This window comes from Cyprinodon tularosa, unplaced genomic scaffold, assembly GCF_016077235.1.
Source record: "Cyprinodon tularosa strain WSP-4 unplaced genomic scaffold, ASM1607723v1 ctg467, whole genome shotgun sequence".
Lineage (NCBI taxonomy): Eukaryota > Metazoa > Chordata > Actinopteri > Cyprinodontiformes > Cyprinodontidae > Cyprinodon > Cyprinodon tularosa.
The window spans coordinates 2,176,979-2,202,133 of NW_024039193.1; the positions used below are offsets into that span (position 1 = coordinate 2,176,979).

At 40.1% G+C, this 25,155-nt stretch overlaps 1 protein-coding gene across 1 annotated transcript in view; it reads right to left on the minus strand.

The window, feature by feature from the left end:
- The window catches only part of cntnap5a (contactin associated protein family member 5a), a 288,938-nt gene that overhangs the window by 263,412 nt on the left and 371 nt on the right, over window positions 1-25,155 (minus strand). The window lies entirely within an intron of this gene.

Consider the following 25,155-nt stretch of genomic DNA (forward strand, 5'->3'; position numbering starts at 1 on the left):
TTAAAAAAAAGTAAACTTTTTATTAGATATTAGCAGCGAGAGTTAAATATGTCTTAAGAACCGATTTAAAAACAAATAACTCCCTACCTCTACTCGTTGTTTCAGAATACTTATTAGAAAATTATAACACAAATAAGTAATGATGAGAAACAAAAAAGAAACATACTGCAGAGGTTAAAATTAAAACAAATACAGTAAAATAACCATGAAATATTTAGTGTTTCATAACTTCAGTTCAATTCAGTTTATTTATATAGCGCCAATTCCCAACATGTAATTTCAATGCACATTACAGAGACAATATTTTCAGATTGGATAGGAAAACCAGTTGATTGCATCCAGTTACTAATTTGCAAGACATGCTCCTCAAGGATGAGCCTTTGGCGACAACATAAATTTTTCATTGACTTTCACAAATCCCTTACGCAGAGCATGCATGCAGTGACAGTGGAGAGGAAAACTTTTTTAATAGGAAGAAACCTCCAGCAGAACCAGGCTCAGTGTGAGCTGCCACCTGCTGAGGCCGACCGGGGTTCAAGGAGACAGAAGCAGCAATACAGAAAGAAGCAGAGATACAAAGGTAACGGTCAACCAGCTCCACAGGCAGCTCCATGCAGAAAACACACAGCCAGGTAGACGAGCTTCACGCCAATTCTGCTAGTCACAGTAAAAGAAACAGGACTATATTGAAAACAGGCCAAGCTCCAATATTTATGAGAAGAGATGTCAATGGCAGCAGCACAGCTTATATTTCAACGTGTTAAGGTTTTTTTAACAAAACATAATAAGGTTTTGTGAGTAAAAACTGTTAAAGTTTTGTAATATTTATATTCTAAAATATTTATATTGTATATATATATATGGTTTAGTGTTTATATAGATAACTTACAGGACACACAAATCAGCCAAATGTTCCACTCACATATCTGTCTGATCTGAGAAGACCACAGCTGTGTAATTTCATGTACAAAGCTCATTTCCACCAAATAGGCATTTGCTGCAGTGATACCCTACCCTGATAACCACAGCCAGCCACGATGTGGCTGCAACACTGCCGGAACATTTCATCATTTTATTTTCAAGGTTGCCTCATTTGAGTTGTGGATTAATTATGATCACTAACATCATTCTCTTCACATTTCTTCATGAGCAACAGCCTAATTCTTTCCATTCAAAATCCTTTAGCTTCACCTCCCATAGAACACACAACACTTACTCTATTCTCATGCTCTCTTTGCTGGTTCATGGTTCTGAAAATGGGCTGCTCAGTGGCACAGTGGGTAGCACTGCTTCTTGCTGCAAGAAGGTTCTGGGTTCATTTCCTGGCCTGGGGTCTTTCTGCATGGAGTTTGCATGTTCTCCCTGAGCATGCAAGGGTTCTCTCCGGGTACTCCGGCTTCCTCCCACAGTCCAAAATCTCTGTCAGATTAATTGGCTTCTCTAAATTATGTCTGCTTATCATACTGGATGTAAAAACTATTATCAGTAGAACGAAATAAAGACCATCAAAAATTAGATCCAATGTGATGAGTGCTTGCCATATATATATATATATATATATATATATATATATATATTGGTTTAACTTAAAGTTTCTGGTGTTATTTTCATAGACATATTTTATGAGAGGACCCCACAAAGCCAAAACAAATTAATCAACACAAACCTGTTATTTTATGATATATATTTTTTTACTTGTTAAAGCTTTTATTCTGTTTGCAAAAACTGTTTAAAATAATGTTTGTGCAGTGCAGAGAATATGGTATATTTTTTAGCACACCTTTCTTGTTTGACCTGATCCAAGGTTATCTGCATGTCAAATCAAACTGTGTTTTCAGCAGTCCAGTTCAGTTTCAATATAATCCCTTAGAATTTAGATTAAAAACTGATCAAATACTAAGAAGAAGCTTTTTCAATTTTATATATATTTATATTCTAATTTACTGTGGAAATTGATGGTATATATGATGATGAAGAGGCCTCCGAATGAATTTAGAGGTATGCAGACCTGACAAGGTATAATGAAACAACCGATAATAATGAGAACTTAAGCTGTACTAGTTGAAGCAGGAATTAATTAAAATTATCCTTGACTGTTTACATTTTCAGAAAAATATTGACTGATATTATTAGACTACCAAAATGATTATTTGTTGCAGCAGCATGTGAGATACAAGGAATTTATTGTAGAAATTAGAACCTATGGTAAGGAAAAGACTGCCACCGTAAAAGTTCTATGGATTAAATAACACAATTATTCAATTATTATTAAATGATAACTAATTAAAGCAGTCATCTCTCAATGACTAAAATAGAATGAAAAAAAAAGTTATGGCACTTTTCTTTCTAATATATCTGGGGTTAGAGCTGTGGCTTACATTACATTCTCTCCCACATTTTATCTATTTGTTTCTGTACAATTCACCGCAGGTCCCCTTCTGAGGGCTTATTTTTCAACCTGTCCTTCCCCCTGGATTCAAGCCTTTTACTCGTTCAATATTTTATACTTCCAACTTTATTTCCACCCCCTGGCTCCGCTGCTGTGTAACAATGATCCTTCAAAAAGTCTATTCCAGTTCTGTTTTCATTCCATCTATTTCTACGTATAAGGAAATGTTTAAATGGGTAGAAATATTCAATGATTAAGAAGCAGAAACTTAAACAAGAGATTCATATTTCATGCACTTGAAACAAAGGAACTCTCTCCCTATGATCTGATGAGCCTGCTGTGATGCGAATATGTATTTTCACATTCACCATTTTAGGAATCCCATCATTGCCTCCGATGGCACGCTGCTTCCGGATGGTTTTGTCTCTCAAAGGGATCGGTGAGTCTGAACGTGAGGAGAGGCTGTGCAACTCCACGCCGCTTTGCCTCATTTAGCATCTGATAAATTCATCAGGCCCTGAATGTGTTCAGCTGCAGGAGTTCAGTGAGTGGCTGCTACACATTCATTAGTGAGTGAATCTGCAGCTGCATCGTCTCCATCACATTCACTCAGACACACACACCTCACCACTACTCCCATGAAGCTGCATGCTTGCTCTGCTTCAACACCTTCTTCCCGGTTCTTTGGATGGAAAATAATTAGTAGTGAAGTATATTCTCACTGAGCTAACTTAAAGCATAAAAGTTTAAATATACGTGTGGATGTGTGTGAGTTTGCTGTGGTGGGCTGCCACCCCGGAAACCGATTCCATCTCATAAAAAATAGATGGCTGGTGAAGCGGTCTCCAGTGAGGAGATCACTGGAAGCGAGGCAGTATTCCTCCCACAGACATGCGCTGAGGAGTGTCATATCAGCCACTAATGAAAGCCTTTTTTGCTTCTATTTCTCCAAATCCGGTCTCATGTAGGCCGGCGATTGTGTCTTTCTCTGGCTCTATTAAGGAAGGAGATTCAAAATATTGCTGATAAATATGCAATAAATATGTTTCATTCTATAAATATGATAATCACCTCATATAACCATAACTAAAATGATTTCATTTGTTCCGGTTTTTCTTTCGTCTTTGTGTTTGAGTGATTTCTTCAAGCTAAAAAAAGCTTCTAAATCCATACTGGCATTATTAATTAAGAGAGTTTCAGCTGCCTAACACAGCTCTGCTCTGACAGCAGACACTCTGGGTGACATACGGCGGGTAAACAGGCAGCCAAAGAAGTGGCTGTGTGGAGAATCTGACCCTGACAGACATCCCATCACTTTCTGACTGCCTGCAGCACCCAGAAAGGCCAGGCACCAAATTCTCCAGCATCCAATCCAGCACAGCCAATGCTAACTCCCAGATTTCACATTAGATTTAAGAATAAAATTGGCTTTTTCTTGTTTCGTCCAGCATCTAACTGCTGGCCACAACAATGAGTGCAACCTCATGCATCTCTGGAAGGGTTTACTGAGAGTGGGAATTAATTTGTGAAAGCGTTAATGGTTTTTGAATCCTTTACCGTTTTTATTACTGAGAGAAGATTGTGTCATTTATCAGGGCTGGCCTACACGGCCAAGAAAAATTATATTTTGGGATTGGTCAGACAGAATAGTTAGACTTACCATTTCTTGTTATTTTCTACAAATATTTACTTTTATAAGAAAACCTTTTGCAGCTTCTGTAATAAGATGGCAAAATTGTTTAGAACTTTCCAATTTAAGCAAAGACCTTACAGTGCTCTGCAGATGATTAATGCCATCAGAATTTACACATTACATTAGATAATAGCAATTAATAATAATTTCATAAAAATATGGAGTTATATAGGTGCATTATGTTGGGATTTTTAATGACAGATCAACCTAAAGCAGATTAAGATGTTATAAAGAGGAAAAGTGATGGATACTTCAAAAATCTGATATGTATGGTATGCAGGTGTTTCCAGCACTCAAAAGGGGGAGCTTTGTACAGCCATCTTTCAGTGCAGGTAGAGGGAAAGTATCTAGCAGCTACTCAAACAATAGAAACTGTTCATATACCAGACTGATATAAAGCTTTAAAGTTTGTATCTGATAAGAAATTAGACAGAGATCTCTTGGGAGATAATAAAATATATAAACCAAATATTAATTTGAAAAATTACTTCTTTAAAATCAAACTTAAACTGCATGTAGGAAATTATTCATATTATTCTCAATCAATGGTTACATTATTGGCAATACATGTTTTAAACATATCTTCTACTGGGAAAAAAAACGATTTAGAAATAAATAAAAAATTCCTTAAATTAAGTATTTAACCTTAATTTAAGTAGGTTAATGAGATAGTTTGCCAATGATAGGAATATTTTTTACTCTTAAAATAAGATAATTAGATAATATGCACTTGAAATAAGACAATGCAATTGTGTTTTCTTATTTTAAGTGTAAATTGTCTTGTTCCACTGGCAAAATGTCTCTTTTACCTTCTTAATCCAAGAACAAATGTGCTTATTTTAAGAAAAAAAAAAGACTTATCTAGAGTTCATTTATTTCAAATGCAAAGCTTATTTCAGGTCAGCTTGATGTTTGATAAGGAGCTCCAATTCGTTGGCTTGGAAGGCATCCTCACTCTTTAGCTCCTTCATTGGCTCCCCGATCAGGTTAAGGTCAGTACTCCATGTGAATATCACTTCCAGACTGCAGAAATGTGTTGGTAATTATTAAAAGGATAGACTTGTGGGGTGCACAACAGATTAATCATTTTCCAATCAAAGCCATAAATCTGTGCAGCTCCTCCAGAGGTTCCACTGCTCTTCTGGCTGATTCAGGCTTTCCCAGAATGAGCTTATTAGCTTTGGTGCATAGCCACATCTCAGTAGGACTGAAAAATAATTAAATATCAATATAAAATACAATATACCATTACAGCATTTTCAACCTTCTATGTGGCTTTATGTGTTTTGCTTTTTATGGCAAATATTTTAGAACTGTTAAATTGGAGTTTTAAAAACTTGGCAAAAATAATTGTTATAGGTTTATACTTCTTTTATAGGCATGCTTGGTCTTTTTTTATTTTTTGTTATATCAATATATTTCTATATGATATCAATCGAGTTTAAAAAATATTTTAGTATAGGTTTTGGCCATATCATCCAGCCCTACATCTCAGCTGTGCTGTATTCTTTCTTTTTCTCAGATCATGGATTGTGAGATGTTCCAGAATCTGCTAACTTTTCCTCTCTGACCTATCTGCTAGGTTCTTGCTTAATAATGTTCTCTGACATCCTCTAAGACCTTAACTGTATACAATAGGAAGACTCTACTCATCAGAAAACCTCTGGCGGATATTGACAGCCTTTATAATTTGTATGAGAGTAAAGGGGATAAAAAAAAAAGAATTGTTTTATGGTTGTTTTAGCAAATTGTTAGTATGACTCATAACAAAGAGACTTTCCAAAAACCTTTGCTTTTGCTTATTGATTAAATCTTCGATGGACGAGTTGGATCCATTCACCTTTTTGACTTTTTGAGTGCCTGTTACTCAAGGAGTGTCTGACCGAAAGTTGATAGTTAGCAGTAAGTTAATATCCGAAAAAAAAAAATTTTCTTCAAGGGAGACTATGAGGATTCATTTTTCTTTCATAGATTGACAAAAGCAAACTCATCATTTAGAAGCAGAACCGTTTAGAACATTTCAGAAGGTAGTTACCACAGGTGTGCTCATAAACATAACTTTCTAAAGCCCACTGTTATCCAAAATGTTGAAAGTATTTATTTATACTGATTATGTGTTGAGAAAGATTAACATATTTTATTTTTAATTTAAAGAAGAATGAAATCTCTAAAAAACTATGTTTTTAGGATTTTAACTCGTATTTTGAGGTAACTGATCTCCTCACCATATTTGGATTCTGGTAACTTAATTATGGATTACTGTGCACTTTTGAATCGGTTTTACTCTTTGGTCAGAGTTGTTGATGTCTCCCTGTTCTCTGATTTAATCTTTAAATATTGGGGAGTCCCCTAACATTTTCATTGCATCATAAAATATTTTGGTGCTGCAATGCTTCTCATATAGGTAGGATCATTTTGACTCCATGTAACCTCTCTGTAAACTATGACTTTAGCTTAAAGATACAAAAGGGGAAAATATAGACATATCTACATAGGACAATTAGCTAGACCTTAGCTGTTTATATACTCCTAATAAAGAAGACTCAATGAATCAAAAGCTGCTTCAGAAAAGTATTAATTGAGGGTGCTAATAAGTATGTTTGAGTATGTTAAGTAGGTTTGAACCTTTATATTAGTTTACAGCCTCCATAAAAGTTGTTTTTCCTCATAAGACATTAAAAAATATATGAAAGAAAGTTAAATAATAATATAGTCTTATGTTTTACATCCTAAATGTCCACCATTCAAACAGTAAATGGGCCATGTCGTAAATCAAGCCTAGTACAGCTGTGTGGCCAGGGCTCAGCACCACTGGTTCTTTTAGCAGCTACTCAAACTGCTAAGCCCCGCCACGCTCTACCGCCTCGGTACTTTAATCTATATCCAAACACGATTTTTAAGCCCATCAGCAAACAGTTCATCAAATGGGATTAGGAAAATCAGCAGCCACTATTTGAACATAAAATCAAAATTAAAACTCCGAAATAAGGCTCCCATTAATAGCTGCTCCCACTTCCTGCTGGCAGCATTAAAAGCAGCCTGGGCTGTGAAGAGCAAATCAACATCATACAAGCTTGGTCTATCTCATTAAACACACTAATCAATGCTCACACAATACTGCGACAAACCCCAAGCGTGACAGAATTTCTCTGATGATGTAATGTGTCCCGATATCTCCCTCTGAGCCTCCATGTGGGGATGTCTGTGGGCAGACCGTCTCCAAGAAAAAACAAAACCTGCTTTTAAAAATCAAAATTCCACGAAGGGCAAATTCATCCTGAGCAAGAGAAGAGACGACTCTAATCCTTATGGGTATGAACTGTGGGAGGATCTTTTGCTGCAGGGACACTGAGTGAAGCTGTTTTTGGTAGAGTGGGGTCTACTTAGGGTTCTGGAAATTTAGAGGTCCTTTGGCTGGTTTTGAGCTGTTTGCAGTGTAGCAGGGTAGGTCTAACACAGGCCGTAGTTCACGTCAAAGCACCTGCGGAGGCCTCTTGTGACTGATAAACAGAAATACAGGAGAAAAATTACAATTCACCATCCTGTAGGTCTTAGTAATATCCAGTATAAAACAATAACAGCAGGGTCATTACAGGCCTAAGAAGCAGCTGTGCAGAGCTCAATATGTTTGAAAGAAAATAACTCTCACCCCCTGCAGTACATAATCACTTCTTATTATTGTTGCGGCAACTGGAGAACACCTCACAGTTTGCTGTTGTCAAGATACAATCAAGATTGGCTAATATGCTGGATTGTTCTGTCAATATTCAGTAATTCATAAGAAAGGGTAACTTTGATATAGTTGTAAAGAATATTAATGCAACTGGAAAAACAATGCAATGCAGCATATATCAACGGCTGCTACAGACTGACCCATCGAGCAATAAAATCCAATGACAGAACTGTCAGTGTCTCATAAAAAAGTCAAAAGACCTTCCTCAGAAAGGAAATGGCTGCCATTGTCTCTTCCTCCGACAGAGCAGCAGTGACGGCTCTCCACTGGCATTCATTTTTCTCTCTCCTGTAAATATGAGAGCAGTACTCTGACCTCTAGGAGCATCTCAGCATTTCATTTCAGTACTGTATGTCAGACCTGATCACTATGAACATTTGAGAAGCACCTGACTGTCACAAATGAAGAATGTAGCTGTCAGTTCAGCTCTGTTTCTCCCCTGAACGAGACCAGCTTAAACACTGATGTAACACCTACCCGATAGTTCAGGGAGCCAAACAGATCAAATGGTGGCACACCTCTGGTGGATTAACCTCTGGGAACGAAGAAAGGACAGCGAATGCATGTCGACTTAGTTCTCCCTTGTGCTAAACCAAGCACTGTCAGCATCAAGAAAATCACAGGTACATCTAAGAGAAAATAATTTTGTGGAAAAGTGCAATATTTTCAGAAAGGGAAATGGTTATTTTATAGATTCATTACATTTTTGGTGAAATACGTATATCATGCTGTTATTTCTTGTAATTATGATTAACCCAAACCTCCATTAAACGAGTCTAAAAAGAAAAAAATATGTCAACTTCTATGTACCTGGTACCTGAGCCTCCCCATGGAAGGATTCTGTCCGCTGTAGGAACGACGCCTGTCCCATAGCTGTAGTGGTAGGTCAGATAGCCTAGATTACGTTGATAGCTTCCCTAATGTCTTCTGCCTTGTTGGGTCTGCTGTCTCTCATCTTGCTGTTGACATTAGGCCATAGTTTTTGGGGGGGTTCATGTCCGGGGAGTTTGCAAGGCAGTACAGAAAAGGAACATTCTAACGAACTTTGGTTTGGTACCTTTAGCAGTATAGGCAGGCCCTCAACACAGGAGGGCCAACTCCTCAGGACAGGACTGTTCCCCTACACTTGAAGGCTTAAGGACCCTAGTTTAAGGATAATAACGTCCATATTCTGGCCATGGAAAACCGATGGTTTGAGTATTAAGGAAGCCACTTTTTAACCTGGAAAAGCCATCTCTCAACCGACGAGGTGATCTTAGACATAACCTGTCCCCTACTTACTACTTTCAGGAACAATACCCAGAAAATTCACCTCTCACCTGCCCCCACCTGACTCACACTGCATTAAGGCATATTACTGAAACCACTCTGCCGAGAGAGAGTTAACGACCCATCAGAAACCCCTAACAGTCATTAACACCCCCCAGGTGACCTCCTTGGCCAATCCATTAGGAGGAATCAGAGCCACCTTTTGTTACCCCTAATTCTTTGTAACACCTACAGTATATTAATCTCAGTGTTCCCCACCACCAGTTAGAACTGCAGAGTGAATCTGCAGAATGAATTAACCTGTGCAGATTGGACTCACCTTGTTCAGTGGCTGGGCAAAACAAACACATGAAATATGACTTGCTGGCTCCAGATCCCCCTTCTCTGAGTTGAGGCTAAACATCTTCTAGAAAACTTCTTGTCTAGTTGTCTAAACTAAACTTTTCAATTTTGACCATGACCTAGATAACTGAGAAGTCCAGTCCAGTCCACTCCTTGTGAAGTTCTTTCAAATTCAAAAATTATCTTAATGGCTTCTCCGATTACTTGTGCACCTATAGCTACAACAGATCTTCCCTCCACTTTCTTTTTCTGTTAAATAGATTGCTGGATATACACTCACCGGCCACTTTATTAGGTACACCTGTCCAACTGCTCGTTAACACTTAATTTCTAAGCAGCCAATCACATGGCGGCAACTCAGTGCATTTAGGCATGTAGACATGGTCAAGACAATCTCCTGCAGTTTAAACCGAGCATCAGTATGGGGAAGAAAGGTGATTTGATGGACTTTGAACGTGGCATGACTGTTGGTGCCAGAAGGGCTGGTCTGAGTATTTCAGAAACTGCTGATCTACTGGGATTTTCACGCACAACCATCTCTAGGGTTTACAGAGAATGGTCCGAAAAAGAAAAAACATCCAGTGAGCGGCAGTTCTGTGGGCGGAAATGCCTTGTTGATGCCAGAGGTCAGAGGAGAATGGCCAGACTGGTTCGAGCTGATAGAAGGGCAACAGTGACTCAAATAACCACCTGTTACAACCAAGGTGGGTAGAAGAGCATCTCTGAGCGCACAGTACGTCGAACTTTGAGGCAGATGGGCTACAGCAGCAGAAGACCACACCGGGTGCCACTCCTTTCAGCTAAGAACAGGAAACTGAAGCTACAATTTGCACAAGCTCATCGAAATTGAACAATAGAAGATTGGAAAAACGTTGCCTGGTCTGATGAGTCTCGATTTCTGCTGCGACATTCGGATGGTAGGGTCAGAATTTGGCGTCTACAACATGAAAGCATGGATCCATCCTGCCTTGTATCAACGGTTCAGGCTGGTGGTGGTGGCGTCATGGTGTGGGGAATATTTTCTTGGCACTCTTTGGGCCCCTTGGTACCAATTGAGCATCGTTGAAGCGCCACAGCGTACCTGAGTATTGTTGCTGACCATGTCCATTCCTTTATTACCACAATGTACCCAACTTCTGATGGCTACTTTCAGCAGGATAATGCGCCATGTCATAAAGCTGGAATCATCTCAGACTGGTTTCTTGAACATGACAATGAGTTCACTGTACTCAAATGGCCTCCACAGTCACCAGATCTCAATCCAATAGAGCATCTTTGGGATGTGGTGGAACGGGAGATTCGCATCATGGATGTGCAGCCGACAAATCTGCGGCAACTGTGTGATGCCATCATGTCAATATGGACCAAACTCCCTGAGGAATGCTTCCAGCACCTTGTTGAATCTATGCCATGAAGAATTGAGGCAGTTCTGAAGGCAAAAGGGGGTCCAATCCGTTACTAGCATGGGGTACCTAATAAAGTGGCCGGTGAGTGTAGAACTCTGTGATAAACCAACTTCTTCAGTAATGACCTTTTGGTGCATCCCCTCCTTGTGCAGGGTATCAATGACTTCCTTCTGAACATCTCTCCAGTCAGCAGTCTTCTTCATGATTGTGTAGCCAACTGACCCAGAGTGAGAGACCGTTTGAAGGCTCAGGAAATCTTTGCAGGTTTTTGGAGTTATAGTTAGCTGACACCATGAGTTTCGAAAAATGTACTTTTTTACAATATTTTCACTTTCAGATCTACAGATATTTTTGTATTCAGTAATACAGAATATCACTCTATACATGTAATATTTGTATGATTTATAAGTCTCAATTTCTAGGATTACCAGCAAAAAATATGGCTTTTCTTTTGCAATATTCTAATCCTTTTTAGCTGCACCTTTATGTTTTAAATCTAGTTTGAAACAAATATTTCCTTTTTTAATTAAAAGAAACACTGCTTTAGAGGAACATCTATGTTCAAATGACCTCCTGTGCATTCTAGGGAATGGCTACAGAAGGCTGCAAAAGTACACATATCAGAACAGAAAACAAATAAATCCCTATTGGATTCATAGCATTTATTGTTAATTCTCAGAAATATTCAGTTAAAGGGAGTTTTCCAAGAGCTAAAGATCTTTGTGCTCAGTCTAATTTGATCAACTACATCTGTAAAGTGCAAAAGGATAATTTGTTATACAAGTTGAACACAGCTGACACTTCTGTCTCTTTCACAAGATAAACACTTTCCCCAAAACCTATTTTACTTAGTAAATGTGTGAAAAATAATCTTATAAATACCTAAAATGCTTTTTAATGGCCTTGTGTGTTAAAACCAGAAAATGTGTCTTGATTTTAAAATGAAAGCAAAAGCCTTTTATACCAGTTAGGATAAAAAATGTAGTTGATGAAAGCTGAGAAAAGCAGATAATGATTCATTTAGTTTTTTTTTTTTAGTTTGTTGCTTATGTTTAAAGCAAAACAAACTTTTGAATTTCCCCATTGTAGGACAATAGAGGGATTTCTATTCTACTTTCTCTTGCATTGTTCTGTATAATCACATTTTTTATTGTGATTCAAATTTTTCATTCTATTTATTTAAGTCAACTGAAATATGGTATTTTGTAACACATATGCAGATGTTGTAACTCCCTATTTAAATATTTTTAAGTGTTTGAATTAGAGATGCAATTACCTACACATTAATTTACCGATTTTCTGCATTTGTGGTTGATATGATGTAGAACAAATATATAACTATAAAACCTGCCTTTTCTCAAGATGTCTTTATTTCTGCAGTTCAAAAAAGACCTTTAATTTCCGAGAATAAAAAAACAACAACTTTGAGTCATGTTTGAACTGATGCAGGTTGGTCTGTGCTCTAGTCACCCAATTTTATTTTATATATTAGGAAACTAGAGCATGTTAGCTTTCAAATACTGTATTGCACATGTATTTGGGCTTACAGTTCCTACGTTTTTTTGCTTTTCCATTTGGGTATGCAAATAGGCAAGGATTACCCAAAATGAGGTGGATTTTAAGAGGTTAAAAACAGTTAGTAATCCAGGGGTATCAGTGGAAGCTTCAAACATATGTGACTTATGTTCAAAGGATAACCAGAGGGGTGACCCTCTTCCGACTTTGACTACTGCCAGTTTGCTGCAGCATCTGACTGCCTGTCAGCATTATGGAGAAGTGGGGGGCACGCAGCAGCCCTCACTGCTCTCTGAACACAGCTAACTCAGACAGATCAGCATTTTCACATTGTCGTCAAAGTCTCTAAAAACATAGAGAAAAGTCATTATTAGTTGCTAGAAGGGTCTGACATGTTGCCATATATGGAGACAGAATTTCTAAGCAACAGTGCTGTCAATTGATCTAGTTTTTGCTCTTAAATGCCTCCGCTTTAATATTACTTTTCTTGCAAATACAAGAATGGATCTGCTTAAGTATGAACAGTAGAGCCCTTTAGTGGATAGCTGTAAGACTACGACACCGAAAGAAATCCTTTGAAGCAGACGGAATTATGAATAACTGGTTGAAACAAATTCTAATCTAATAAACCATTAATCAACAATTAATCATAAGTTGATTATTTATTTACAACCCTAGTTTGAATCGGTGCTGTAATATTTAGGGACCAAATATCTAAAGCAGCATCTATTTCTTTTCAGTGTCAGCTAAATTTACAATTCGTTAGTTACTTGTGTTTTAAAAGTTGAAGTCATAACGAAACACAATATAGCTACTCAACTGATTATGCTTGTGCGAAAATATATAGAGAAAAAAAAGTTGTCGACGGGAATTTATCCATAAAAAACACTCAGAAATGTCCAAAATAGAAGTTTGAAACATTAAAGAAACACGGAAGAAGTCGCAATTATCTATACTTCTGCCATAATTATATACTGAGTATCACAGTTATGATATTATCTATAACTGTTTATTGGTATTGTTTAGTTTTTGGGTTTTTTTTGTAATGTAGCAAAGGCATTATTTAAGATGGTGCAGTTAGCTTCCTAACAGTCAAACAGCTTTAAAGGTATACTATGCAACCGGTGTTGATTTTCCAGCGAGGCTCCCCCCAGAGGGCGAAAGTAAAAGTGCACTGTCGTAAATATGCTCAGCTGTTCTCCTGGTTTCTCCGTCAAGCCAGGCGCGGTTGTTTTGAGCTTAGCAGACAGGCAAACGCAATGAATCACCATGTCTACAGCGGTAAGTGACTATTTTGTTCCAATTTTCGAGTTTGAAAATTTAGCATGTTTTCATACATTATTTGTTATGCATGTGTCTAAATAACAAAGATTGTAGTTAGCCAAGTTTTCGCCGTAAAGCAAGACCAACTCTCGCGATGCACGAGACTTCTGAGCCTGTGGGAGCGGGCCGAGGGCTCCTGCAATTGCAAGTACAGTATTTCCCCTACAGACCACCAGGGCAGCCAAGAAAACCTTTGTTCGACCTGAAATGACTCATTTAATCATCCAAAACTTCATGGAACACATTAATTGACTGAAAAATGTTGCATAGTATGCCTTAAAGGAAAGTGACAGGTAGCATCCCTGCAGTAAGACACATCCACCACCCTGTCGCAATGGCTATATAATGGCAATATGGGATTCTAGGTAATAAGAAAACTGTCTAAACAGCCTGATGTGTTACTAATTTATGCAGGAAACATTCTTCAGCCATCTGATTACCAGTGTGCAGCAATAAGCAGAGGCTGGGCAGTCCTGCATGGGTCTTTGCCCTTATACAGCTATAGAAAGCCAGAGCCTTTTTCTCATGCATTAAGAAGTGTTTCAGACTAAAAGAATCTTATGATGGAAAATTTAAGAGGTCAAATCTGTTCAGAACTTTGGTATACTTGATAACAGTAGCTGGCACTTCTTGGTACTTAAGCTTACAACATCAAGTGTAGCCAATGAAAGAAATACCTTTTAGAATTGAAAGCTTTGATTATCCTAATAGTTGCATGTGATGGTTTAGGCCATATTGTATGTGATGCATCAGTACACATGTTAAAAAAGTACAACTAGAATCATAACCCCCACCCCACACAGAAGACAATTACAAGCAGACACACGCCAATACTGCTACCCTTTCTATGCTAAATCCTCTCATTTTTTTAGCTACTATAAAAATAGCTTGACAGCTTCTGTCAATACACCAGATGGTAGAGAAGGATATTTTATTCTGCATTCCTATAAACACAGCACTTTATGAAGTCAATAATAATTTCTGTTGGGAGCTGGAGAAATTCCATCTTTCTCCAGCAGAGTCCGCTGTGGATCCTCTGAGGGAGCCTCCTGCACAGCTGCAGCTCATCAAGACCATCAGAGGATCCACTATATAAGCTGTCTTCAGACCTTGCCTCAAGGCCGCAGTGTTGTTCCAGTTGGTCAGCGCTAGAGCCTAGATTCTCAGTGTATCTCCACGACTTTGAATCCAGTCTGGATTCTAACTACTGTCTCTGTTTTCCAGGAAACCTGTGCCTCCTCTGTGAAAGCTCAGGAAGAGCTAACCTGCCGAGCCGACCCTCTGAGCCAAACCCTGAAGACTCACAGAGAACCCCCAAGCAGCTCTGGACTAGAACTGGGAAATCAAGCCAAGGTCTGTTCAAGCTAAAACGCGAGACGCTGAAGCAGCAAGCGGACTCTGCTGACAAACCCCTCTCCAGAACCAACAGTGACTCTACCAAAGTAAACCTCAAGAACCCTCAAGGTACAAACAGCAAACTTGTGGAAATCAAACTCTGTCAGCAGTCACTAACTGTGCTGTCTCTCACGCAGACTCCGGTGAACCAGAACCCAGACCAGAACCAGAATCAGTACATTCTGTGTGTGTTGTGCTTAAATAAACTGTTCAACTTTTCATCCTTGTGTCCGTCAGTGGTGTTCTGCATAACTGGGTCTCCTTTAGTGAACCCATCATGACAGAACACTGCGGCCAAACTCAAGGCCCAGCAGATCACCTCACCCGCCGTTTGGAGGAACAGGATGCTCAACTACAAGGACAAACCCAAACGCTCCGTGAGTTATACCATCTAGTTGGAACTCATAACCAAATGCTACAGAGTTGTGCTAACTTCCTGAATAGCGCTAATGCTGCATCTGTTCAGCAACCATTTCCGGGTCCTGTCCCTCCCCCGAGGTCACAACCTGTGACGTCATCAGAGTTCCGCCCTAGTCTTCCAGAGAAATTCTCCGGTAACATGAAAGATTGCAAAGGATTTTTATTCCAGTGTCGGCTAATTTTTCAGAACTCTCCTGGTAGCTTTTCCACAGATCACAAGAAGATAACGTTCATTCTTTCTCAGTTAACAGGAAGAGCCTTGGAATGGGCTCAGGCAAGATTTGCCACTGACGACAGTCTAAATTGCCGTTTTTCTGACTTCATTGCTGAATTTGCCCAGGTTTTCAACCAGGAAACTGACCAAACTATTGACTCCAGAGCTCTTTTCAGCCTTAAACAAGGAAATTCATCGGTGGCCGATTTTTCAATAAACTTCCGGGTTAAGGCGGCAGCTTCCGGATGGAACCAAAGCGCCTTGAAGGGAGCCTTCTTCATGGCCTTAAATGAACAGATTAAAGATGAACTAGCAACCCTCGACGAGCCTGCTTCCCTCGAGGATTTAATACGCCTCTCCATTAGACTAGATAATAGGATTCGAGCCAGAAACAGTTCTAAGAAGCAGAGTAATTTCTCTCCTGCCTCTCTTAACGTGACTGTGTGTTCTCCCTCTACAGAGCAGATGCCCACTCAAAGGTCTAAGCCCCAGTCTCTACCATTGCCTGTTCAAGCCTCTCATTCGGGGGAAAGGGATTATGAACCAATGCAGGTGGGACACACTAGGCTCACTCCAGAGGAGAGACAGAGGCGTTTCCTAAGTAAGCTATGTATCTACTGTGGCGAGAGTGGACACTTCATCGCCTCCTGCCCGGCAAAATCAAAAGCCGGGGCCCGCCAGAGGATCTGAGGAGTCTGGCGGGCCAAATAAATTCAATAAAATCTCCTCGTTTGTTGCTGCCCGCCACCCTCTTCTGTGATAACCAAAGTCTCTCTTTCTCCGCCTTCATCGACTCAGGCTGTGAGCGTAACCTAATCGACTCTAACCTCGTCCAGCAACTCCAGATCAAAACCGTTCCTCTCTCTCAGCCCCTCAGTGTGTCCGCTATAGACGGAAAAAGACTCCACCGTGTTACCCACCAAACCCAGCCCCTCGAGCTACTTCTGTCAGGTAACCACCGAGAGACAATAACTTTCTTTGTTTTTCCCTCTGCATGTTCCCCGCTGGTCCTCGGGTTCGAGTGGTTAGAGAAGCATAACCCTCATATTAATTGGACTAAACGTCTTCTGGAATCATGGTCCACTACGTGCCACGAAACCTGCCTTCGTTCTGCTGCCCCTATGGTGGGGCCTCCTAGTGGTGGGGGGGAGATGGACTCTCCTGACCTTTCTTCAGTTCCCTCGGAGTACCATGACTTAGCCCCTGTCTTCAGTAAGGTCAGTGCGACGTCCCTACCTCCACACAGACCATACGATTGCGCCATAGAACTTTTACCTGGTGCACCCCTTCCTAGCAGCAGATTGTATAACATTTCCAAGCCCGAAAGAGAAACAATGGAAAAATACATCAACGAATCATTAGCTGCTGGAATAATTCGCCCTTCATCCTCTCCATTGTGTGCCGGTTTCTTCTTCGTGGGCAAGAAGGATGGTTCCCTGAGACCCTGTATTGATTATCGAGGTTTGAATCAGATCACAGTTAAAAATAAATACCCACTACCTCTTCTCGCCTCTGCTTTTGAACCCGTACAGGGTGCAACAGTGTTTTCCAAGCTGGATTTAAGAAACGCCTATCATCTCCTTAGGATACGAGAGGGCGATGAATGGAAAACAGCCTTTAAGACACCCTTGGGCCAATTCGAATATCTGGTGATGCCCTTCGGTTTAACAAACGCTCCTGCCTGCTTTCAGGCTTTGGTTAACGATGTTCTCAGAGATTTCCTCAACGTGTTTGTTTTTGTGTACATTGATGATATTCTCATTTATTCCAAGGACCTCCAGGAACACAAGAGACATGTTCGTCTTGTCTTACAGAGACTACTGGAAAACAAACTGTTCGTGAAAGCCGAGAAGTGTGAGTTCCATCAACCTTCAGTCACCTTTTTGGGGTTTGTGCTCGAGGGCGGCCAGGTAAAACCTTCAGAGGACAAAATAAAGGCTGTCTTGGACTGGCCAGTTCCTGAGAACCGAAAGCAGCTACAGAGGTTTTTAGGGTTCGCCAACTTCTATCGCTGGTTCTTAAGGAATTATAGTCAAACCGCCCTTCCTTTAACCTCATTAACCTCCATCAAAAGATCTTTTCAGTGGACCCCCGAGGCTCAAACAGCCTTTGAAAAACTAAAATCCTTGTTTTCCAGAGCACCTGTTCTCATTCAACCAGATCCAACTAAACAGTTCATCCTAGAGGTGGATGCGTCAGACTCCGGGGTTGGAGCGGTTCTCTCTCAAAGGCTCGACTCAGATCAAAGGATTCACCCGTGTGCTTTCTTCTCCCGTAGGCTTTCTCCAGCCGAACAGAACTATGACGTGGGTGACCGAGAACTCCTGGCTATTAAGCTGGCATTGGAGGAATGGAGGCATTGGCTGGAGGGAGCTGAGCATCCGGTTCTCGTGTGGACAGACCACAAGAACCTTGCTTACATCCAGTCAACTAAGCAGGCAAATCCTCGCCAGTCCAGGTGGTCAATATTCTTCTCCCGTTTCAATCTCATCATTTCATACAGGCCCGGATCCAAGAACGTGAAGCCCGATTCTCTCTCTCGTCTCTACTCAATCGATCATCCTGAGACTCCTGAACCTGTCCTCCCAGCATCATGCACCATTGGAGTGGTCAACTGGGAGATAACGGATCTAATCAATTCTGCCCAAGCCACTGAACCAGACCCAGGTACCGGTCCGCCTAATCGTACATATGTCCCATCTTCCGTCAGGTCCCGTCTTATCCAGTGGATGCATGCCGCCAAATTCACCGCTCATCCTGGAGTGAGTAGGACAGTTGCTCTCATTTCCAGGCGTTTCTGGTGGCCCACGCTTCATAAGGACGTTAAGGAGTATGTGTTGGCCTGCCCCACATGCGCACGCAACAAAGCCTCACACCAACCTCCTTCAGGCCTGCTTCAACCTCTACCTGTTCCCTCGCGTCCATGGTCCCATATAGCCATAGATTTTGTCACCGGTCTCCCTGTCTCCAGAGGTATGTCCACCATACTTACCATCGTTGATCGTTTCTCGAAGTCCTGCCACCTAGTTCCCCTCAGGAAACTCCCCACGGCCTTCCAGACAGCCCAGCTACTCATTAAGCATGTCTTCCGGCTTCATGGCATACCCCAGGAAATCCTCTCGGACAGAGGACCTCAATTCATCTCGCAGGTATGGAAGGCATTCTGTTCTGCTCTCGGCTGCAAACCATCTCTCACGTCAGGTTACCACCCTCAATCTAACGGCCAGACTGAACGCATGAACCAACAACTGGAATCCACCCTCCGCTGTCTCACCTCCAACAACCCTGTGGATTGGAGTCAGTACCTCCCGTGGATTGAATATGCCCACAACTCACTCCGTTCTGCATCTACTGGACAGTCCCCGTTTCAGGTCAGTCTCGGATATCAACCACCTCTTTTTCCCGCAGATGAGAGAGAGATATCGGTGCTGTCCGTCAATCATCACATTCGCCGTTGCCAGAGGATCTGGAGGGAAACCATTGCCACACTCAATCAGTCATCAGCATCTGCAAAACGTTTTGCCGACGCCAAGAGACGTCCCGCCCCCGAGTACGCTGAGGGCCAGGAGGTGTGGCTCTCCACTCGAGACATCCCTCTCAAGGGGATGTCTCGAAAACTCTCCCCAAGATTCATCGGACCCTTTAGGATCTCTCGTGTAATCAACCCCTCAGCTGTTCGTCTCCAGTTACCTCAGTCCCTCCGGATCCACCCCACTTTCCACGTGTCCCAGATCAAGCCTGTCTCTTCGAGCCCTCTGTGCCCACCGTCCGACTCCCCACCACCCGCCCTGGAGGTCGATGGCCATCCGGCCTTCACAGTGCGCCGCATCGTGGACTCCCGTCGACGAGGTCGCGGATGGCAGTACCTCGTCGAGTGGGATGGCTACGGACCGGAGGATCGCCAGTGGGTCCCAGGCTCGTACATCCTCGATCCAGCACTCATCGAGGAGTACGAGCGTTCCTGCCCATCAACCTCTTCCGGACCGCCAAGGGGCGGTCGTTGAGGGGGGGGGTACTGTTGGGAGCTGGAGAAATTCCATCTTTCTCCAGCAGAGTCCGCTGTGGATCCTCTGAGGGAGCCTCCTGCACAGCTGCAGCTCATCAAGACCATCAGAGGATCCACTATATAAGCTGTCTTCAGACCTTGCCTCAAGGCCGCAGTGTTGTTCCAGTTGGTCAGCGCTAGAGCCTAGATTCTCAGTGTATCTCCACGACTTTGAATCCAGTCTGGATTCTAACTACTGTCTCTGTTTTCCAGGAAACCTGTGCCTCCTCTGTGAAAGCTCAGGAAGAGCTAACCTGCCGAGCCGACCCTCTGAGCCAAACCCTGAAGACTCACAGAGAACCCCCAAGCAGCTCTGGACTAGAGCTGGGAAATCAAGCCAAGGTCTGTTCAAGCTAAAACGCGAGACGCTGAAGCAGCAAGCGGACTCTGCTGACAAACCCCTCTCCAGAACCAACAGTGACTCTACCAAAGTAAACCTCAAGAACCCTCAAGGTACAAACAGCAAACCTGTGGAAATCAAACTCTGTCAGCAGTCACTAACTGTGCTGTCTCTCACGCAGACTCCGGTGAACCAGAACCCAGACCAGAACCAGAATCAGTACATTCTGTGTGTGTTGTGCTTAAATAAACTGTTCAACTTTTCATCCTTGTGTCCGTCAGTGGTGTTCTGCATAACTGGGTCTCCTTTAGTGAACCCATCATGACAATTTCAGGGAATAATTACCTGATTAATGAATGAGGATTTGATGTTCCAGAGCAACCACGACAATCCCAGAAACAGCTCAACCACACATTAAAAGTACTGATGAACTTTGAGAACGTTTAGAGTTCCAACTCTAAAGGTTCTAGTTTATGGCTGGTGAATAAATGCAAACCCAGTGTGGTATTAGGACTGGGCATGGGCCACAATGTAGACACAACTACGGAAAAATTTTATTTTACAAAACAACATTTTCAAATCAAAGAGTCAATCTATTTTGGTTGCATCATAATTAACAGGAGTAAGACAGAATTTCTCACTCCAGCCCTTTAAGAGGTGGTAATACATTTAAAGTGAGTTTGCTGCCACTCAGTGTGGAAGAGAGAGTTACAGCTGGTGGGCAGAGCCATGTGTGGGTAGAAGTAAGCACTTTTTCATGCAACAGTAGTAGTTCTGTCCTGAGACAATGGAAACTGGACAAGCATGTTTTCAAGGTCAAAAGAACAAAGAAACCCTCAATTGAAACATCAACATGTTTGTGGTTAGTGCAAAGAAACATAAAAAAATCAAATAAATAAGTTGCAATAGCAATTTTTTACTGCCTAAAAATTCATTTCAATTTAACTTGCCTATTTTTAAACCCTCGATTCACAACTAATATCATCTCAAGGCACTTTACACAGACAACTTAATCAGATTATACAGTCAGATTGGTAAGAAGTTTTCTATCCCAGGAAAAACAGCTGATTACATTGAGTCATTAATTTTGCAGGACAAGTTCTGCCTGGTGGAACATGCGGTGACAGTAGATATTTGACTCTACAGCGATCCCTCACATCAAACATGCATGCGGCGACAGTGGAGGGAAAAAATCCCTTTATCATGAAGAAATTTCCAGCAGAACCACAATCAGTGTGAGTGGCCTTGTGCTAAGCCCGGCTAAGGATTAATAAGACAGAAGAACACAGTGCAAGAGGAACATAAAAGCACTGATACATAGCTAGTTTGTTAGAAAAGATAATGATAAACTAGCTCCAAGGAGGACTCCATCTATAATAGAACAGTTAAGCAGATGAACTCTGAACCAGTTTTCATGTCAAAGGGATGAAGGTGAGCATGTACAAGTAGCCCGAGTAAAAGCAAACTCACGTGATATTTTGCAAAATCTTGTGAGATTTTGTTAGCAAAATAGATCGATATCGCGTCAATATATCAACATATAAAAATATGGCAAAATTTCCTGAATTTTCAGGGGATTTCGTAGCATAACGATGACATATAGCAATATTTCATTAGTAAAAGAGATTGATATGGTGTTTTTAAATGGCAATATATCAGCATATGAAGATATTGTGATATTTTAATGTATCAATATTTTTTCCCTCGTCTTTAGAAGTTTTTAAGTCTGTAAAAAATAAGTTTTTGAGGAAGAAGAAGAAGTAGTATTTTTTTATTTTTTAGACTTTAGAAACTCAGAAGCTGATCAAATATCAGGTTAAATATCGGTGGGGTGACCGATGTCCGATATTCAGTTTTAAGGCCGATACAGGCCGATACCGATAGGGGGCCGATTATATCGTGCATCCCTATAAGAAACAGTACTGAGCACTGAAAAACAGACCCAACTATCGTCTATAAAAACATAAGATGTCTGATGGATATGAAGATTATGTATGTATTTGGTTCTTTGGTCTATAACTAATTATGAACATCTACATAATTTTGAACTTCAGACATACTTTCTTTTGGACTCAATACAGACTTCAGGGTAGGGTTTTCAAAGGTATTGATACTCGAAAAAATATCGATACTAAAATGCAGTATCCGGATATGATACTCATTTTCAAAAGTATCAATACAGTTCTACCACCAGTGGCACCTAAACAGTCATTCATCTAGAGTGCAGAAAAGAGGAAAATGCACATTCTGAACACTGTGTGATTGAGTAATTCTGTGCACTTTTCAGTTTCAGACTTTTTTTTGTAACAAGTGAAGCTGCTGAGAATTATTTTTGTTTGTTAACTAGTTTGGCTAGTGTCATTGTTATGTGTTCAGAGTATAGTCAAGGAAGGAACACTTCATTTTGTTAGTTTTTTTTATCAAGCTTGCCCAATATTGGTCACAGCATACACCTCAAAATATTGTTCTTATTGTTTATTGTATTTATTTATCTTTTTTTGTATTTTATTTATTAATGAAAATATTTCTGTTAAATTTTGGGGTCTTTGTTCTTATCCTTGTGGTATCAAAAATGGTATCGAGTATCGAATATTTTCCTGAGCATCGCTATTGAGTTGAAAATTTTAGTATCATGACAACCCTACTTCAGGGGCCGATTATTAATCTTTTTTTTTTTATTTATGTTTAAAAATGTATATGATTTTAAATGAAATTAGATGGACTTATTTTAGAATATTTTTTTTATTCAACTTTCTAAAACAAACATTTTTTTAAAGTTTTAGTTTATTCAAATATCAAAATATTTCAGTTTTAGCCTCTGGTGCATTTTGCTACAAATGTTGTTTACTGACACATTTTTATTACCTATGTTTTGTTTGTTATTTTGTGTCAATATAATTAATCCACAGCTATTGATTTGTGTGCATTTCCCAGATTGTCTTTGCTTTTTGTTAATTATCTTTTTGCATTTGCAGATGGAACCATGAGTGGTGATGCAACCATGATGGAAGACTAAAAATTCATGCTGTAAAGCATCTAAAGCATGCACCACAAAAAAGGGGTGGAGGATCAAAACTTACTCAGAAGACAGTTGGTTAAGAAAGTGCATCGTCTAATATATTATGCAGCTATAGCTATTTTTATTTTTAATCAAGACTGCTGGAAAGGCAAGTTCATTTTTCTGTTTATTTTATTTATTTGATTTACACACCAAAGTGGGTGGGCTGTGTCATTTTATTACTCTTTTTATATATATGCTTTTTGTTTTTATCACCAGTGTTAAGGTACCTGTTCTACTTTAAATCGAAGGAGAGATAAGGATGGAAATGCTTGTTTACTTTTGTGCATATTTGCTGTGAAGTACCAAAGCAAGGCGGGCTGTGTAATTTAAGATATTTTCATTTGTTTTTTAGTTTGTTTGTTTTTTGTTTTCTACAATGTTAAGCTACTTTTTCTGGTAATCTAATTAAAATAAAGATTTAAAAAAGTAAATGAGCGCTGTTTTGTAAACCCTGGTCTGTGTCTTTTTAGAGTGGAGGTTTCTTTCAAGTCAAGCAGGTATTTAGGTTTGACTCAAAAACAGAATTGAACTGAAAATAAATTGAAACTTAAGTTTTCATTTCCGTTAATCAGCATTTTGAATGGTGAAATGAAGCTAAGATCCTGTCCACCTGAAACCAGATAGCAATTACGGACAGCCCAGAACCAGCATTGAAGCATCTAAAATTAGTAAAAAAGCTGACATAGAAAATCAGATAGGTTTTACTTGTTACATTTAAAAGCAGGTTTTAGACATTGCTCAGTAGCACAATACATGTTCAAATGTTTTATTTTTGTGTTTTCTTGTGTTTTTTTTATTACTCTTGATTTAGTGAATAATGTTCTAGACTAACAGGGCTTTGATCGGTCTGTATCACCAGCAATGTTGTAATAAATTCAGTTACATGAACAAAACTGGTGAAAAAATTGGATTATGTTCCAGAAAATGTACTTTAATATTTTGGCATATTAAAACAAAGGAAAATGTTGTTTATTCCAGGGACTATTTTGAAGTTCCAGCATGTTTTCAATATTTTACAAGGACTTGAAGTTCAGCATCAATGTGCAGTAAATCTGTAAAGGGGAAAAAAGTATGTATACTTGATTTGAACCCAGAATCTTAAAACAGCTGGATTGCATCCTAATCAACACCTTAATTGTAAAAAGTTCTCACCTCTATCGTCTCTCTGTCAGATACTCGCTCTGGTTAAAGCCTCCTAGAAACCACTCTCAGAAACAGAAAGCCTAACATTTCTTAGGACATGTTCAGGATTAATGTCATGAAATTTTCATTATCAACATCACATCTGTTGGGACGACTTTATGTGATTTTCTAACAAGCTGACATTGCTGCTGTTTTATTGCAGGTTGGAAATGAACAATATCTGCCGACATACAGTTTTGCTAGTTCCACCCTTACAGGAAAAACAACTACAGAGCCTTCTGCCAGTTTATGTTTATGAAATACTAAAGACTTGTACATAGAAGCCTGGAGACCCATTGGAATGTTAATCCACAACATTACTACTTCGTTTGAATTGCATGTTCAACAATTTTCCTTTCCTCTCTTAAATGTCATTATTTAACAACAAAAAGCACTTAACTCAGAACACTCATAAGAAATATACCTGTTTGTCAATAATTACTCATCACAGAAATAATGATCCCAAATTCTTTTCGGGCAGCATTCCAATTTTTTACTTTTAACAATAAAATAAGACCTATACCAGAATGCTCAGCTTATTATTATTATTAATAGCAATCGGTTGTTTGAAAATGTTTTGTTGCCTTTGGTAAATCTTTGTCCTCAGCAGTAAAGCTCAGCACAGCAGGCCTTATTACCGCAGTTGAACAGGGATGAGCCGCCCGCACATGTTGGAGCGGTGCGGGGCTGCGGGCTGTCTGGAGATGATGCTCTCACGCAGGAAGCACAACATCCAGCTGTGTCCATTCAGCACTTTGATCAGCTCAGGGAACACATGAAGCTTTCGCTTGACCTTCATCCAAACGGTCCGACACATCAACTTTTTTT